The sequence below is a fragment of the Ranitomeya variabilis genome, chromosome 1 (genome assembly GCF_051348905.1).
Source record: "Ranitomeya variabilis isolate aRanVar5 chromosome 1, aRanVar5.hap1, whole genome shotgun sequence".
NCBI classification, from domain to species: domain Eukaryota; kingdom Metazoa; phylum Chordata; class Amphibia; order Anura; family Dendrobatidae; genus Ranitomeya; species Ranitomeya variabilis.
The window spans coordinates 295,561,742-295,578,592 of record NC_135232.1 but is presented as its reverse complement, the minus strand read 5'-3'; positions in this window follow the sequence as shown (position 1 = coordinate 295,578,592).

Sequence of the window (16,851 nt, the reverse complement as noted above, 5' to 3'; positions counted from 1 at the left end):
CTGTGTGCTGGGAATGCCTGAAGCAAACGGTCAACAAGAGTTGATTGTTTGGTTGCTAATATTAGTTCCAAGTTCTCATGTGGCATAATATTTTGCAATTTGCCTTTATAGCGTGGATCAAGGAGGCAGGCCAACCAGTAATCGTCATCGTTCATCATTTTCGTAATGCGTGTGTCCCTTTTTAGGATACGTAAGGCATAATCCGCCATGTGGGCCAAAGTTCCAGTTGTCAAATCTCCGGTTGTGATTGGTTGAGGGGCAGTTGCAGGCAAATCTACGTCACTTGTGTCCCTCAAAAAACCAGAACCCGGCCGTGACACGCAACCAATTTCCTGTGCCCCCGGGAAAGGTTCGGCATTAAAAATATACTCATCCCCATCATCCTCCTCGTCCTCCACCTCCTCTTCGCCCGCTACCTCGTCCTGTACACTGCCCTGACCAGACAATGGCTGACTGTCATCAAGGCTTTCCTCTTCCTCTGGTGCAGACGCCTGCTCCTTTATGTGCGTCAAACTTTGCATCAGCAGACGCATTAGGGGGATGCTCATGCTTATTACGGCGTTGTCTGCACTAACCAGCCGTGTGCATTCCTCAAAACACTGAAGGACTTGACACATGTCTTGTATCTTAGACCACTGCACACCTGACAACTCCATGTCTGCCATCCTACTGCCTGCCCATGTATCCTCCCACAAATAAATAACAGCACGCCTCTGTTCGCACAGTCTCTGAAGCATGTGCAGTGTTGAGTTCCACCTTGTTGCAACGTCTATGATGAGGCGATGCTGGGGAAGGTTCAAAGACCGCTGATAGGTCTGCATACGGCTGGCGTGTACAGGCGAACGTCGGATATGTGAGCAAAGTGCACGCACTTTGAGGAGCAGGTCGGAGAACCCAGGATAAGTTTTCAATAAGCACTGCACCACCAGGTTTAAGGTGTGAGCCAGGCAAGGAATGTGTTTCAGTTGGGAAAGGGAGATGGCAGCCATGAAATTCCTTCCGTTATCACTCACTACCTTGCCTGCCTCAAGATCTACTGTGCCCAGCCACGACTGCGTTTCTTGTTGCAAGAACTCGGACAGAACTTCCGCGGTGTGTCTGTTGTCGCCCAAACACTTCATAGCCAATACAGCCTGCTGACGCTTGGCAGTAGCTGGCCCATAATGGGACAACTGGTGTGCAACAGTGTCATCTGCCGATGGAGTGGTTGGCAGACTGCGTTCTGTGGAAGAGCTGTAGCTTCTGCAGGAGGACGAGGAGGAGGAGGAGGAGGGGGTGCGAACGCCTACAGCCAACTGTTTCCTAGACCGTGGGCTAGGCACAACTGTCCCTAAATTGATGTCGCCTGTGGACCCTGCATCCACCACATTCACCCAGTGTGCCGTGATGGACACATAACGTCCCTGGCCATGCCTACTGGTCCATGCATCTGTAGTCAGGTGCACCTTTGTACTCACAGATTGCCTGAGTGCATGGACGATGCGCTGTTTAACATGCTGGTGCAGGGCTGGGATGGCTTTTCTGGAAAAAAAGTGTCGACTGGGTAGCTCGTATCGTGGTTCAGCGTACTCCATCAGGGCTTTGAAAGCTTCGCTTTCAACTAACCGGTAGGGCATCATCTCTAACGAGATTAGTCTAGCTATGTGGGCGTTAAAACCCTGTGTACGCGGATGCGAGGATAAGTACTTCCTTTTTCTAACCAGAGTCTCATGTAGGGTGAGCTGGACTGGAGAGCTGGAGATCGTGGAACTTTCGGGTGTGCCGGTGTACATGGCAGACTGAGAGACGGTTGGAGACGGTATTGTTTCCGCCGGTGCCCTAGATGCAATATTTCCTCCTACAAAACTGGTGGTTCCCTGACCCTGACTGCTTTTGGCTGGCAAAGAAACCTGCACAGATACTGCCGGTGGTGTGGAAAATGGTGGCCTTACAGTGATGGAAGGGATGTTGCGTTGCTGACTAGCTTCATTGGCCGAGGGTGCTACAACCTTAAGGGACGTTTGGTAGTTAGTCCAGGCTTGAAAATGCATGGTGGTTAAGTGTCTATGCATGCAACTAGTATTTAGACTTTTCAGATTCTGACCTCTGCTTAAGCTAGTTGAACATTTTTGACAGATGACTTTGCGCTGATCAGTTGGATGTTGTTTAAAAAAATGCCAGACTGCACTCTTCCTAGACTCGGATCCCTTTTCAGGGATTGCAGACTGAGCTTTAACCGGATGGCCACGCTGTCCTCCAACAGGTTTTGGCTTTGACACGCGTTTTGGGCCAGATACGGGCCCGGCAGATGGAACCTGTTGCGATGTTGATGCCTGCTGCGGCCCCTCCTCCACCTCCGCTTCTGAACTACTGCCGCCTGCACCCTGTTCCCCCAATGGCTGCCAATCGGGGTCAATAACTGGGTCATCTATTACCTCCTCTTCGAGCTCGTGTGCAACTTCGTCTGTGTCACTGTGTCGGTCGGTGGTATAGCGTTCGTGGCGGGGCAACATAGTCTCATCAGGGTCTGATTGTGGATCTGTACCCTGAGAGGGCAATGTGGTGGTCTGAGTCAAAGGAGCAGCATAGTACTCTGGCTGTGGCTGTGCATCAGTGCACTCCATGTCAGAATATACTTGTAATGGGCATGGCCTGTTAAATGTTTCACTTTCTAAGCCAGGGACGGTATGTGTAAAGAGCTCCATGGAGTGACCCGTTGTGTCGCCTGCTGCATCCTTCTCTCTTGTTGTAGTTTTTGCTGAGGAGGACAAGGAAGCGACTTGTCCCTGACCGTGAACATCCACAAGCGACGCGCTGCTTTTACATTTACCAGTTTCGGAAGAGGAGGCAAAAGAGCTAGAGGCTGAGTCTGCAATGTAAGCCAAAACTTGCTGTTGCTGCTCCGCCTTTAAAAGCGGTTTTCCTACTCCCAGAAAAGAGAGCGTTCGAGGCCTTGTGTAGCCTGACGACGAAACTGGCTCCACAGCTCCAGACTTAGGTGGAATATTTTTATCCCCACGACCACCTGATGCTCCACTACCACTACCATCATTACCAGCTGACAATGAACGCCCACGACGACCTCTTGCACCAGACTTCCTCATTGTTTTAAAATCTTAACCAAAGTAACTTTATTTGTTGCTGTCAAACAACTTACACGGTGAGCTATAACTTCAGTATGATTTCAATATCCCTTAACAGGTTGGTGAGACCACAAGGAAAATCAGGCACAATGTTACACACTCTGTTTTCTGTGGCACAAAATCACAGAGATGACACACACGCAGGACTGTCACTCAAGCACTAATGTCAATATTAATCTCCCACCTAATTTATTTTTTTTTTTTTTCTCAGGGAGACTTTAGAAACCAAATAATATTAAAAAAAAAACAACAAAAAAAACAACAAAAAAAAGGCTTTCTATGGCCCACAATTAGAGAGAGAGAGGTGGCACACCCAGGAGTCAAGACTGGCGCACAAGCTGAAAGGGCAATATTACTCTCCCACTGTTTTTTTAAGTTTTTTTTTTTTATTTTCAGGGAGACTTTAGAAACCAAATAATATTAAAAAAACCAAAAAAATAAATAGCCTTTCTATGGCCCACTGAATGAGAGAGAGAGGTGGCACACCCAGGAGTCAAGACTGGCACACAAGCTGAAAGGGCAATATTACTCTCCCACTGTTTTTTTAAGTTTTTTTTTTTTTATTTTCAGGGAGACTTTAGAAACCAAATAATATTAAAAAACCCAAAAAAATAAATAGCCTTTCTATGGCCCACTGAATGAGAGAGAGAGGTGGCACACCCAGGAGTCAAGACTGGCACACAAGCTGAAAGGGCAATATTACTCTCCCACTGTTTTTTTATGTATTTTTTGTTTTTTAAGGGAGACTTTAGAAACCCAATAATATTTAAAAAAAAAAAAAAAAAAGGCTTTCTATGGCCCACTGAATGAGAGAGAGAGGTGGCACACCCAGGAGTCAAGACTGGCACACAAGCTGAAAGGGCAATATTACTCTCCCACTGTTTTTTTAAGTTTTTTTTTATTATTTTCAGGGAGACTTTAGAAACCAAATAATATTAAAAAAACCAAAAAAATAAATAGCCTTTCTATGGCCCACTGAATGAGAGAGAGAGGTGGCACACCCAGGAGTCAAGACTGGCACACAAGCTGAAAGGGCAATATTACTCTCCCACTGTTTTTTTAAGTTTTTTTTTTTTTATTTTCAGGGAGACTTTAGAAACCAAATAATATTAAAAAAACCAAAAAAATAAATAGCCTTTCTATGGCCCACTGAATGAGAGAGAGAGGTGGCACACCCAGGAGTCAAGACTGGCACACAAGCTGAAAGGGCAATATTACTCTCCCACTGTTTTTTTATGTATTTTTTGTTTTTTAAGGGAGACTTTAGAAACCCAATAATATTTAAAAAAAAAAAAAAAAAGGCTTTCTATGGCCCACTGAATGAGAGAGAGAGGTGGCACACCCAGGAGTCAAGACTGGCGCACAAGCTGAAAGGGCAATATTACTCTCCCACTGTTTTTTTAATTTTTTTTTTTATTATTTTCAGGGAGACTTTAGAAACCAAATAATATTAAAAAAACCAAAAAAATAAATAGCCTTTCTATGGCCCACTGAATGAGAGAGAGAGGTGGCACACCCAGGAGTCAAGACTGGCACACAAGCTGAAAGGGCAATATTACTCTCCCACTGTTTTTTTATGTATTTTTTGTTTTTTAAGGGAGACTTTAGAAACCCAATAATATTTAAAAAAAAAAAAAAAAGGCTTTCTATGGCCCACTGAATGAGAGAGAGAGGTGGCACACCCAGGAGTCAAGACTGGCACACAAGCTGAAAGGGCAATATTACTCTCCCACTGTTTTTTTATGTTTTTTTTTTTTTCAGGGAGACTTTAGAAACCAAATAATATTAAAAAAACCAAAAAAATAAATAGCCTTTCTATGGCCCACTGAATGAGAGAGAGAGGTGGCACACCCAGGAGTCAAGACTGGCGCACAAGCTGAAAGGGCAATATTACTCTCCCACTGTTTTTTTAAGTTTTTTTTTTATTATTTTCAGGGAGACTTTAGAAACCAAATAATATTAAAAAAACCAAAAAAATAAATAGCCTTTCTATGGCCCACTGAATGAGAGAGAGAGGTGGCACACCCAGGAGTCAAGACTGGCACACAAGCTGAAAGGGCAATATTACTCTCCCACTGTTTTTTTATGTATTTTTTGTTTTTTAAGGGAGACTTTAGAAACCCAATAATATTTAAAAAAAAAAAAAAAAAAAAAGGCTTTCTATGGCCCACAATTAGAGAGAGAGGTGGCACACCCAGGAGTCAAGACTGGCACACAAGCTGAAAGGGCAATATTACTCTCCCACTGTTTTTTTTTTTTTTTTTTTTTTTTTTTCAGGGAGACTTTAGAAACCAAATAATAAGAAAAAAAATAAATAAATAAATAGGCTTTCTATAGCCCACTGAATAAGAGATAGCACACACAGCAGTGGCACACAAGCCCTGACTGAGGCCAATATTTTTCTACCACTGATTGATGTAGTGTTTTTGTGTTGAGGTAGAATTTAGAACACAAATCACGGAAAAAATAAATAGGCTTTCTATGGCCCACTCAGTGAGAGATGGCACACACAGGGATGGCACTGTAGCAGAAATGCCAATCTTAATCTCCCACAAAAAAAAACAAAAAAAAAAAAACAGGGACTGTCCTACAATTACTATCTCCCTGCAGTAATCTAAGCCAGGTATGGCAGGCAGCAATAGGAGTGGACTGATGCACAAATTAAATAAAAAGTGTGGACAAACAAAAAAGATAGCTGTGCAGAAAGGAAGGAACAAGAGGATATGTGCTTTGAAAAAAGCAGTTGGTTTCCACAGTGGCGTACACACAGCAATACAGCTATCACGGAGCCTTCTAGGGCAGCCCAATGAGCTACAGCGCTGAGGAAAAAAAAAAAAAATAGCTTCCACTGTTCCTGCACACCGAAGGTGGTGTTGGACAGTGGAAATCGCTACAGCACAAGCGGTTTGGTGGTTAGTGGACCCTGCCTAACGCTCTCCCTGCTTCTGACGAAGCGGCAGCAACCTCTCCCTAAGCTCAGATCAGCAGCAGTAAGATGGCGGTCGGCGGGAACGCCCCTTTATAGCCCCTGTGACGCCGCAGACAGCAAGCCAATCACTGCAATGCCCTTCTCTAAGATGGTGGGGACCAGGATCTATGTCATCACGCTGCCCACACTCTGCGTTCACCTTCATTGGCTGAGAAATGGCGCTTTTCGCGTCATTGAAACGCGACTTTGGCGCGAAAGTCGCGTACCGCATGGCCGACAAGCACAGGGGTCGGATCGGGTTTCATGAGACGCCGACTTAGCCAAAAGTCGGCGACTTTTGAAAATGATCGACCCGTTTCGCTCAACCCTACCTACATCTGTTAAGAGCCTTCAGAAGTTCTTGGGGTTTGCTAATTTTTATCGTCGGTTCATTGCTAATTTTTCCAGTATTGTTAAACCTTTGACTGATTTGACTAAAAAGGGTGCTGATGTTGCTGATTGGTCTCCTGCGGCCGTGGAGGCCTTTCAGGAACTTAAGCGCCGGTTTTCTTCTGCTCCTGTGTTGTGTCAACCAGATGTTTCACTTCCTTTTCAGGTTGAGGTTGATGCTTCCGAGATTGGAGCGGGGGCGGTTTTGTCACAGAGAAGTTCTAATGGCTCGGTGATGAAGCCATGTGCATTCTTCTCTAGAAAATTCTCGCCCGCCGAGCGCAATTATGATGTGGGTAATCGGGAGCTTTTGGCCATGAAGTGGGCATTTGAGGAGTGGCGTCATTGGCTTGAGGGTGCTAAACATCGTGTGGTGGTCTTGACTGATCACAAGAATCTTATTTACCTTGAGTCTGCCAGGCGTTTGAATCCTAGACAGGCTCGTTGGTCGTTGTTTTTTTTCTCGTTTCAATTTCGTGGTTTCATACCTGCCAGGTTCAAAGAATGTGAAGGCAGATGCTCTTTCCAGGAGTTTTGTGCCTGACTCTCCTGGAGACTCTGGGCCTACTGGTATCCTTAGGGATGGGGTAATATTGTCCGCCGTATCCCCAGACTTGCGACGTGCATTGCAGGAGTTTCAGGTGGATAAACCGGATCGTTGTCCACCAGAAAGACTGTTTGTCCCGGATGATTGGACCAGTAGAGTCATCTCCGAGGTCCATTCTTCTGTGTTGGCTGGTCATCCTGGAATATTTGGTACTAGAGACTTGGTGGCCAGGTCTTTTTGGTGGCCTTCCTTGTCTAGGGATGTGCGTACCTTTGTGCAGTCTTGTGAAGTGTGTGCTCGAGCTAAGCCTTGCTGTTCTCGCGCCAGTGGGTTGTTGTTGTCCTTGCCCATCCCGAAGAGGCCTTGGACGCACATTTCCATGGATTTTATTTCTGATCTCCCGGTTTCACAGAAAATGTCCGTTATCTGGGTTGTGTGTGACCGCTTTTCTAAGATGGTTCATTTGGTGCCCTTGCCTAAGTTGCCCTCCTCCTCTGAGTTGGTCCCTTTATTTTTTCAGAACGTGGTTCGTTTGCATGGGATTCCGGAGAATATCGTTTCTGACAGGGGATCCCAGTTTGTGTCTAGATTTTGGCGGACGTTTTGTGCCAAGATGGGCATTGATTTGTCTTTCTCGTCTGCATTCCATCCTCAGACGAATGGCCAGACGGAGCGAACTAATCAGACCTTGGAAACTTATTTGAGGTGTTTTGTTTCTGCTGATCAAGATGACTGGGTTGCTTTTTTGCCACTGGCCGAATTTGCTCTTAATAATCGGGCTAGTTCTGCCACGTTGGTCTCTCCTTTTTTTTGTAATTCGGGGTTTCATCCTCGTTTTTCCTCTGGTCAGGTGGAGTCTTCGGATTGTCCTGGAGTGGACGTGGTGGTGGACAGGCTACATCAGATTTGGAATCAGGTGGTGGACAATTTGAAGTTATCTCAGGAGAAGACTCAGCAGTTTGCTAATCGCCGTCGCCGCGTGGGTCCCCGACTTCTTGTTGGGGATTTGGTGTGGTTGTCTTCTCGTTTTGTCCCTATGAAGGTCTCTTCTCCTAAGTTCAAGCCTCGGTTCATCGGTCCTTATAGGATCTCGGAGATTCTTAACCCTGTATCTTTTCGTTTGGATCTCCCAGCATCGTTTGCTATTCATAATGTGTTCCATCGGTCGTTGTTGCGGAGGTATGAGGTGCCCGTTGTTCCTTCGGTTGAGCCTCCTGCTCCGGTGCTGGTGGAGGGAGAATTGGAGTATGTTGTTGAGAAGATCTTGGATTCTCGTGTTTCCAGACGCAAACTCCAGTATTTGGTTAAGTGGAAGGGTTATGGTCAGGAGGATAATTCCTGGGTGGTCGCCTCCGATGTTCATGCGACTGATTTGGTCCGCGCCTTCCATAGAGCTCACCCTGATCGCCCTGGGGGTTCTCGTGAGGGTTCGGTGACCCCTCCTCAAGGGGGGGGTACTGTTGTGGATTCTGTTTGTGGGCTCCCTCTGGTGGTTACTGCTGGTACTGGGTGACTTTGGTGGGTTGCGGCCTTTGGTTTCCACCTGTCCATCAGAGGCTGGGTGTTTCCTATTTTACCTGGCCTTTCTGTCATTCCCTTGCCGGCTATCAATGTATTCAGATGTGCTCTGTTTGGTTCCTGCCTACCTGCTCCCAGATCTTTCAGGATAAGCTAAGTGCTGATTTTCAGTTGTTTGGTTTTTTTGTCCAGCTTGCTTATTATGTCTCTATGCTAGCTGGTAGCTCTAGTGGACTGAGGTTCTCCCCATGTGCCATGAGTTGGCACATGGGTTCTTGTAATCTCAGGATGTTTTTTTTTTTATTAGGGTTTTTTGCTGACCGCTCAGTCCCCTTTTGTATCGTTCTGCTTTCTAGTTTACAGCGGGCCTCAATTTGCTAAAACTATATATATCATCTCTATGTGTGTGCCTTCCTCTCATTTCACCGTCAATACATGTGAGGGGGCAACTATATCTTTTGGGGTTCATTCCTCTGGAGGCAAGTGAGGTCTTTATTTTCTCTGCAGTACTAGTTAGCTCTTAGGCTGGTGCGTGGCGTCTAGAACCAACGTAGGCACGCTCCCTGGCTATCTCTAGTTGCGTTTGTCAGGCGTAGGGCAGCGGTCAGCCCAGGTTCCATCACCCTAGAGCTCGTCCGTTATTTATTTGTACTTTGCTTGTCCTGTGCTATCCCTAGCCATTGGGGATTCATGACACTCTAAGTTCCAGGCTGTCATGACACAGGTGTGTGTCAAGGGAGGGTTGATTACTGCGATTGAGGGGGGCTGGTGATAACAGACAAACTGTTATCGAAGGTGCAAGATCCGAGGAACAAATGGATGAGGAAGAGGTGATGGGCGAGCAACTGTCAGATGAAGAGGATAATCCTCCCCTCTCTGTTGTTCGTGGTTGGTGGGAGTGGATGGAGGAAACAAGCATCATTGTTACCCGGCCACCAACAACATGGCCTTAGACCTCATGGTAGAGTCCGACATATGAGTGCCTTCTTGCTACACTATCTGCAACATGATCCCCGTATAGTTATGATTAGGAATGCTGCTGACTACTGCGTTGCTGCTCTGTTAGATCCACGTAATTAAGCCAGATTTTTCCAGATGCTTCCCACCCTGGAAAGGGACCCGTGAATGCTGGAGCATCGAAGCATGCTTTTGCACAACCTTAAGAGAGCTTTTCCCCAAGACAGCAGTGAAGCACACAGTTTTCATTGCAGCTTTAGACTTCCAACCTCTGGCACGTCAATTCATCAGCGCTAAAACATTAGCAGCAGCAGCAGTGGTGTAAGTGGAAGAAGCAATTTCTGTGAGTCCTTTGACACTTTTTTTTAGACCAGGTCGAGCACCAGCACAACAGATTCCAAGTCTTACATGTGGTGAATGAATGGAGAGGATGGTGCACGAGTATCTAGAACTGAATCAATACCATCAGGGATGGTTTGGACCCTTTCACATTTTCGTCTTCCAAAATGGATGAGTGGCCTGAGCTAATCTAACAGGCCGTAGGGGTTTTATCGTGCCTGGCAGCCAGCATTTTCTCAGAATGTGTCTTTAGCACTGCTGTGCTGTCCTGATGGATAAGCGCACTCGGCTGTTCCCTGAAAGTGTAGACTGCCTAACTTTTATCAAAATGAACAAGTCATGGATCTCCATGGACTTTTGCACCCAAATCGCATACTGTACAGACTAGGTGACATTGCATTTTTTAGTGTGATGCAATAAAGTCACATAACTGCACTCTGTGATATCATTAGTGTGGTTTCTGTGCCTGCTGCTGCTGATGATGTTAACACAAATTTGTGGAAATGTGAACAGTCAAGGCTTGTCATTTATGCTATTTCTATTCTTGTGACATTTAATCCACTTTGATGGTGTCAGGCCAGTAGGGTAGCTACCGGGGGGGCAGAGGGGGCCATCGCCCCGGGCCCCTCACTCTAAGGGGACCCAACCAAAGCTACGCTACTGTAACTGTATCACCGTGTGCACAGTGCACCGATACAGTTACATTCTGTGGCAGAGTAGGGGGAATCAATCTCCCTGCTCTGCCGCCGGACCCGGTGCCAGCAGTGGGCCTCCCGCCTGTCATCGCAGGTTCATCTGTATCAGCTACATGCCGACACAGCTGACCGCATTGATGAGAGAAGGAGTGCTACGCTCCCTCTCCCATAACCCCCCTGTCAGCCTCTGTAATCACTGACGCTGACACAGACAGCAGGCGTGATGATGTCACTACTCAGTGCCTGCTGTCCGGAGATATGCAGGGCGCTCGGAGCAGTGGAGGAGCCAGGAAGAAGAGAGGTAAGTATTTATTTTTATGGGGGATGACTTATGCTACAGAGTCTACCTATGTGTGGGTCTGCCTTGTACTACAAAGTCTGCCTATGGGGGTGGGTCTGCCTTATACAACAGAGTCTGCCTATGGGGGGTCTGCCTTATACTACAGAGTCTGCCTATGGGGGCTGCCTTATTACAGAGTCTGCCTAAGAGGGGTCTGCCTTATACTACAGAGTCTGCTTATGGGGGCTACCTTGTACTACAGAGTCTGCCTATGGGGGTCTGCCTTTTACTGCAGAGTCTGCCTATGGGGTTCTGCCTTATACTACAGAGTCTGCCTATGGGGGGCTGTCTTATAGTACAGAGTCTGCCAATGGGGGCTACCTTATTGCAGTGTCTGTCTATGAGGGGCTGCCTTATTACAGAGTCTGCCTATGGGGGGTCTGCCTTATACGACAGAGTCTGCCTACAAGGGGATGCCTTATACTACAGAGTCTGCCTATGGGGGCTGCCTTATTACAGAGTCTGCCTAGGTGGTTACCTTATACTACAGAGTCTGCCCATGGGGGGTCTGCCTTATACTACACAGTCTGCCTATGGGGGGGCTGCCTTATGATACAGAGTCTGCCTATGCGGGTCTGCCTTATTACAGAGTCTGCCTATGGGGGGTCTGCCTTATACTACAGAGTCTGCCTATGAGGGGATGCCTTATACTACAGAGTCTGCCTATGGGGGGCTGCCTTATTATGGAGTCTGCCTAGGGGGCTACCTTATACTACAGAGTCTGCCTATGGGGGGTCTGCTGTTGTGAATTTGGATTCTGGGCTCCCCCTGTGGCTACTGGTGGAATTGAACTGGTGTCTTCATCTTCTCTGTTCACCTGTTCCCATCAAGATGTGGGAGTCGCTATATAACCTTGCTGCTCTGTTAGTTGCTTGCCGGTCAACAATGTTATCAGAAGCCTCTCTGTGCTTGTTCCTGCTCCTAGACAACTACTAGATAAGTTGGACTCTTGTCCATGTTTGTTTTTTGCATTTTTGTTCCAGTTCACAGCTGTAGTTTCGTTACTGTGTCTGGAAAGCTCTTGTGAACAGGAATTGCCACTCTGGTGTTATGAGTTAATGCCAGAGTTTTAAAGTAATTTCTGGATGGTGTTTTGATAGGGTTTTCAGCTGACCATGAAAGTGTCCTTTCTGTCTTCTGCTATGTAGTAAGTGGACCTCAAATTTGCTAAACCTATTTTCATACTACGTTTGTTATTTCATCTTGATTCACCGCCAATACATGTGGGGGGCCTCTGTCTCCTTTCGGGGTATTTCTCTAGAGGTGAGCTAGGACTAATATTTTCCTCTGCTAGCTTTATTTAGTCCTCCGGCTGGTGCTGGGCATCTAGAATCAACGTAGGCATGCTACCCGGCCACTGCTAGTTGTGCGTTAGGTTTAGTTCATGGTCAGCTCAGTTTCCATCTTCCAAGAGCTAGTTCCTATATATGCTGATGCTATGATCTCTTGCCATTGAGATCATGACAGTTTGACCGGCCCACTAAAGGGTTAAAATCCTTGGCTGAGAAAGGAGAGTAATAAGTAGTCTGCTGAAATTTTTTTTTTTTTTTTTTTCTCTCCTTTGAATGGCTCTGTGTCCACCTGTTTGCAATGGATCTTCAGAGTGTAACTGCAGGTTTGAATAATCTCGCCACGAAGGTACAAAATTTGCAAGATTTTGTTTGTCATGCACCTGTATCTGAGCCGAGAATTCCTTTGCCGGAATTTTTCTCGGGGAATAGATCTGGGTTTCAGAATTTTCGAAATAATTGCAAATTATTTTTGTCCCTGAAATCTCGCTCTGCCGGAGATCCTGCACAGCAGGTCAGGATTGTGATTTCCTTGCTCCGGGGCGACCCTCAAGACTGGGCTTTTTCATTGACACCAGGGGATCCTGCGTTGCTCAATGTGGATGCGTTTTTTCTGGCCTTGGGGTTGCTTTATGACGAACCTCATTTGGAGCTTCAGGCAGAAAAAACTTTGATGTCCCTATCTCAGGGGCAAGATGAAGCGGAAATTTACTGCCAAAGATTCCGTAAATGGTCTGTGCTTACTCAGTGGAATGAGTGCGCCCTGGCGGCGACTTTCAGAGAGGGTCTCTCTGATGCCATTAAGGACGTTATGGTGGGGTTCCCTGTGCCTGCGGGTCTGAATGAGTCCATGACAATGGCTATTCAGATCGATAGGCGTTTGCGGGAGCGCAAACCAGTGCACCATCTGGCGGTGTCCACTGAGAAATCGCCAGAGAGTATGCAGTGTGATAGAATTCTGTCCCGAAGCGAGCGGCAGAATTTTAGACGGAAAAATGGGTTGTGTTTCTATTGTGGTGATTCTACTCATGTTATATCAGCATGCTCTAAGCGCACTAAAAAGCTTGGTAAATCTGTTTCCATTTGCACCTTACCGTCTAAGTTTATTCTATCTGTGACCCTGATTTGCTCTTTGTCATCTATTACCACGGACGCCTATGTCGACTCTGGCGCCGCTTTGAGTCTTATGGATTGGTCCTTTGCCAAACGCTGTGGGTATGATTTAGAGCCTTTGGAGACTCCTATTCCTCTGAAGGGGATTGACTCCACCCCATTGGCTAATAATAAACCACAATACTGGACACAAGTAACTATGCGTATTAATCCGGATCACCAGGAGATTATTCGCTTTCTGGTGCTGTATAATCTACATGATGATTTGGTGCTAGGATTGCCTTGGCTGCAATCTCACAACCCAGTCCTCGACTGGAAAGCTATGTCTGTGTTGAGCTGGGGATGTAAGGGGGCTCATGGGGATGTACCTGTGGTTTCCATTTCATCATCTATTCCCTCTGAAATTCCTGAGTTCCTGTCTGACTATCGTGACGTCTTTGAAGAATCCAAGCTTGGTTCGTTACCTCCGCACCGAGACTGCGATTGTGCCATAGATTTAATCCCGGGTAGTAAATACCCAAAGGGTCGTTTATTTAATCTGTCTGTGCCTGAACATGCTGCTATGCGTGAATATATAAAGGAGTCCTTGGAAAAGGGACATATTCGTCCATCGTCATCTCCCTTAGGAGCCGGTTTTTTCTTTGTGTCAAAAAAAGACGGCTCTTTGAGACCATGTATTGATTATCGGCTTTTGAATAAAATCACTGTTAAATATCAATACCCATTGCCGTTGCTGACTGATTTGTTTGCTCGCATAAAGGGGGCCAAGTGGTTCTCTAAGATTGACCTTCGTGGGGCGTATAATTTGGTGCGAATCAGGCAGGGGGATGAGTGGAAAACCGCATTTAATACGCCCGAGGGCCACTTTGAGTATTTAGTGATGCCTTTTGGTCTTTCAAATGCTCCGTCAGTTTTCCAGTCCTTTATGCATGATATTTTTCGCGATTATTTGGATAAATTTATGATTGTGTATCTGGATGATATTCTGATTTTTTCGGATGACTGGGACTCTCATGTCCAGCAAGTCAGGAGGGTTTTTCAGGTTTTGCGGTCTAATTCTTTGTGTGTGAAGGGTTCTAAGTGTGTTTTTGGGGTACAGAGGATTTCCTTTTTGGGATATATTTTTTCCCCCTCTTCCATTGAAATGGATCCTGTCAAGGTTCAGCTATTTGTGATTGGACGCAGCCCTCTTCTCTTAAGAGTCTTCAGAAATTTTTGGGCTTTGCTAACTTTTATCGTCGATTTATTGCTGGTTTTTCGGATATTGCTAAGCCATTGACCGATTTGACTAAGAAGGGTGCTGATGTTGCTGATTGGTCCCCTGATGCTGTGGAGGCCTTTCGGGAGCTTAAGCGCCGTTTTTCCTCTGCCCCTGTGTTGCGGCAGCCTGATGTTGCTCTACCTTTTCAGGTTGAGGTCGACGCTTCTGAGATCGGAGCTGGGGCAGTGTTGTCGCAGAAAAGTTCTGACTGCTCCGTGATGAGGCCTTGTGCCTTCTTTTCCCGTAAATTTTCGCCCGCTGAGCGGAATTATGATGTTGGGAATCGGGAGCTTTTGGCCATGAAGTGGGCTTTTGAGGAGTGGCGCCATTGGCTTGAGGGGGCCAGACATCAGGTGGTGGTATTGACTGACCACAAAAATTTGATTTATCTTGAGACCGCCAGGCGCCTGAATCCTAGACAGGCGCGCTGGTCATTATTTTTCTCTCGGTTTAATTTTGTGGTGTCATACCTACCGGGTTCTAAGAATGTTAAGGCGGATGCCCTTTCTAGGAGTTTTGAGCCTGACTCGCCTGGTAACTCTGAGCCCACAGGTATCCTTAAGGATGGAGTGGTATTGTCAGCCGTTTCTCCAGACCTGCGGCGGGCCTTGCAGGAGTTTCAGGCGGATAGACCTGATCGTTGCCCACCTGATAAACTGTTTGTTCCTGATGATTGGACCAGTAGAGTCATCTCTGAGGTTCATTCTTCTGCGTTGGCAGGTCATCCTGGCATTTTTGGTACCAGGGATTTGGTGGCAAGGTCCTTCTGGTGGCCTTCCCTGTCACGAGATGTGCGAGGCTTTGTGCAGTCTTGTGACGTTTGTGCTCGGGCCAAGCCTTGTTGTTCTCGGGCTAGTGGATTGTTGTTGCCCTTGCCTATTCCTAAGAGGCCTTGGACGCACATCTCGATGGATTTTATTTCAGATCTGCCTGTTTCTCAGAAGATGTCTGTCATCTGGGTGGTGTGTGACCGTTTCTCTAAGATGGTCCATTTGGTTCCTCTGCCCAAGTTGCCTTCTTCTTCCGAGTTGGTTCCTCTGTTTTTTCAAAATGTTGTTCGTTTGCATGGTATTCCTGAGAATATCGTTTCTGACAGAGGGACCCAATTCGTGTCTAGATTTTGGCGGGCATTCTGTGCTAGGATGGGCATAGATTTATCTTTTTCGTCCGCTTTCCATCCTCAGACGAATGGCCAGACCGAGCGGATTAATCAGACCCTGGAGACATATCTGAGGTGTTTTGTGTCTGCTGACCAGGATGATTGGGTTGCTTTTTTGCCATTGGCGGAGTTTGCTCTCAATAATCGGGCCAGCTCTGCCACTTTGGTGTCCCCGTTTTTCTGTAATTCGGGGTTTCATCCTCGATTTTCCTCTGGTCAGGTGGAATCTTCGGATTGTCCTGGAGTGGATGCTGTGGTGGAGAGATTGCATCAGATCTGGGGGCAGGTGGTGGACAATTTGAGGTTGTCCCAGGAGAAGACTCAGCTTTTTGCCAACCGCCACCGTCGTGTTGGTCCTCGGCTTTGTGTTGGGGATTTGGTGTGGTTGTCTTCTCGTTTTGTCCCTATGAGGGTCTCTTCTCCTAAGTTTAAGCCTCGGTTCATCGGCCCATATAAGATATTGGAGATTCTTAACCCTGTTTCCTTCCGTTTGGACCTCCCTGCATCCTTTTCTATTCATAACGTTTTTCATCGGTCATTATTGCGCAGGTATGAGGTACCGGTTGTGCCTTCCGTTGAGCCTCCTGCTCCGGTGTTGGTTGAGGGTGAGTTGGAGTACGTTGTGGAGAAAATCTTAGACTCTCGTGTTTCCAGACGGAGACTCCAGTATCTGGTCAAGTGGAAGGGATACGGCCAGGAGGATAATTCTTGGGTGAATGCATCTGATGTTCATGCCTCTGATCTGGTTCGTGCCTTTCATAGGGCCCATCCTGATCGCCCTGGTGGTTCTGGTGAGGGTTCGGTGCCCCCTCCTTGAGGGGGGGGTACTGTTGTGAATTTGGATTCTGGGCTCCCCCGGTGGCTACTGGTGGAATTGAACTGGTGTCTTCATCTTCTCTGTTCACCTGTTCCCATCAAGATGTGGGAGTCGCTATATAACCTTGCTGCTCTGTTAGTTGCTTGCCGGTCAACAATGTTATCAGAAGCCTCTCTGTGCTTGTTCCTGCTCCTAGACAACTACTAGATAAGTTGGACTCTTGTCCATGTTTGTTTTTTGCATTTTTGTTCCAGTTCACAGCTGTAGTTTCGTTACTGTGTCTGGAAAGCTCTTGTGAACAGGAATTGCCACTCTGGTGTTATGAGTTAATGCCAG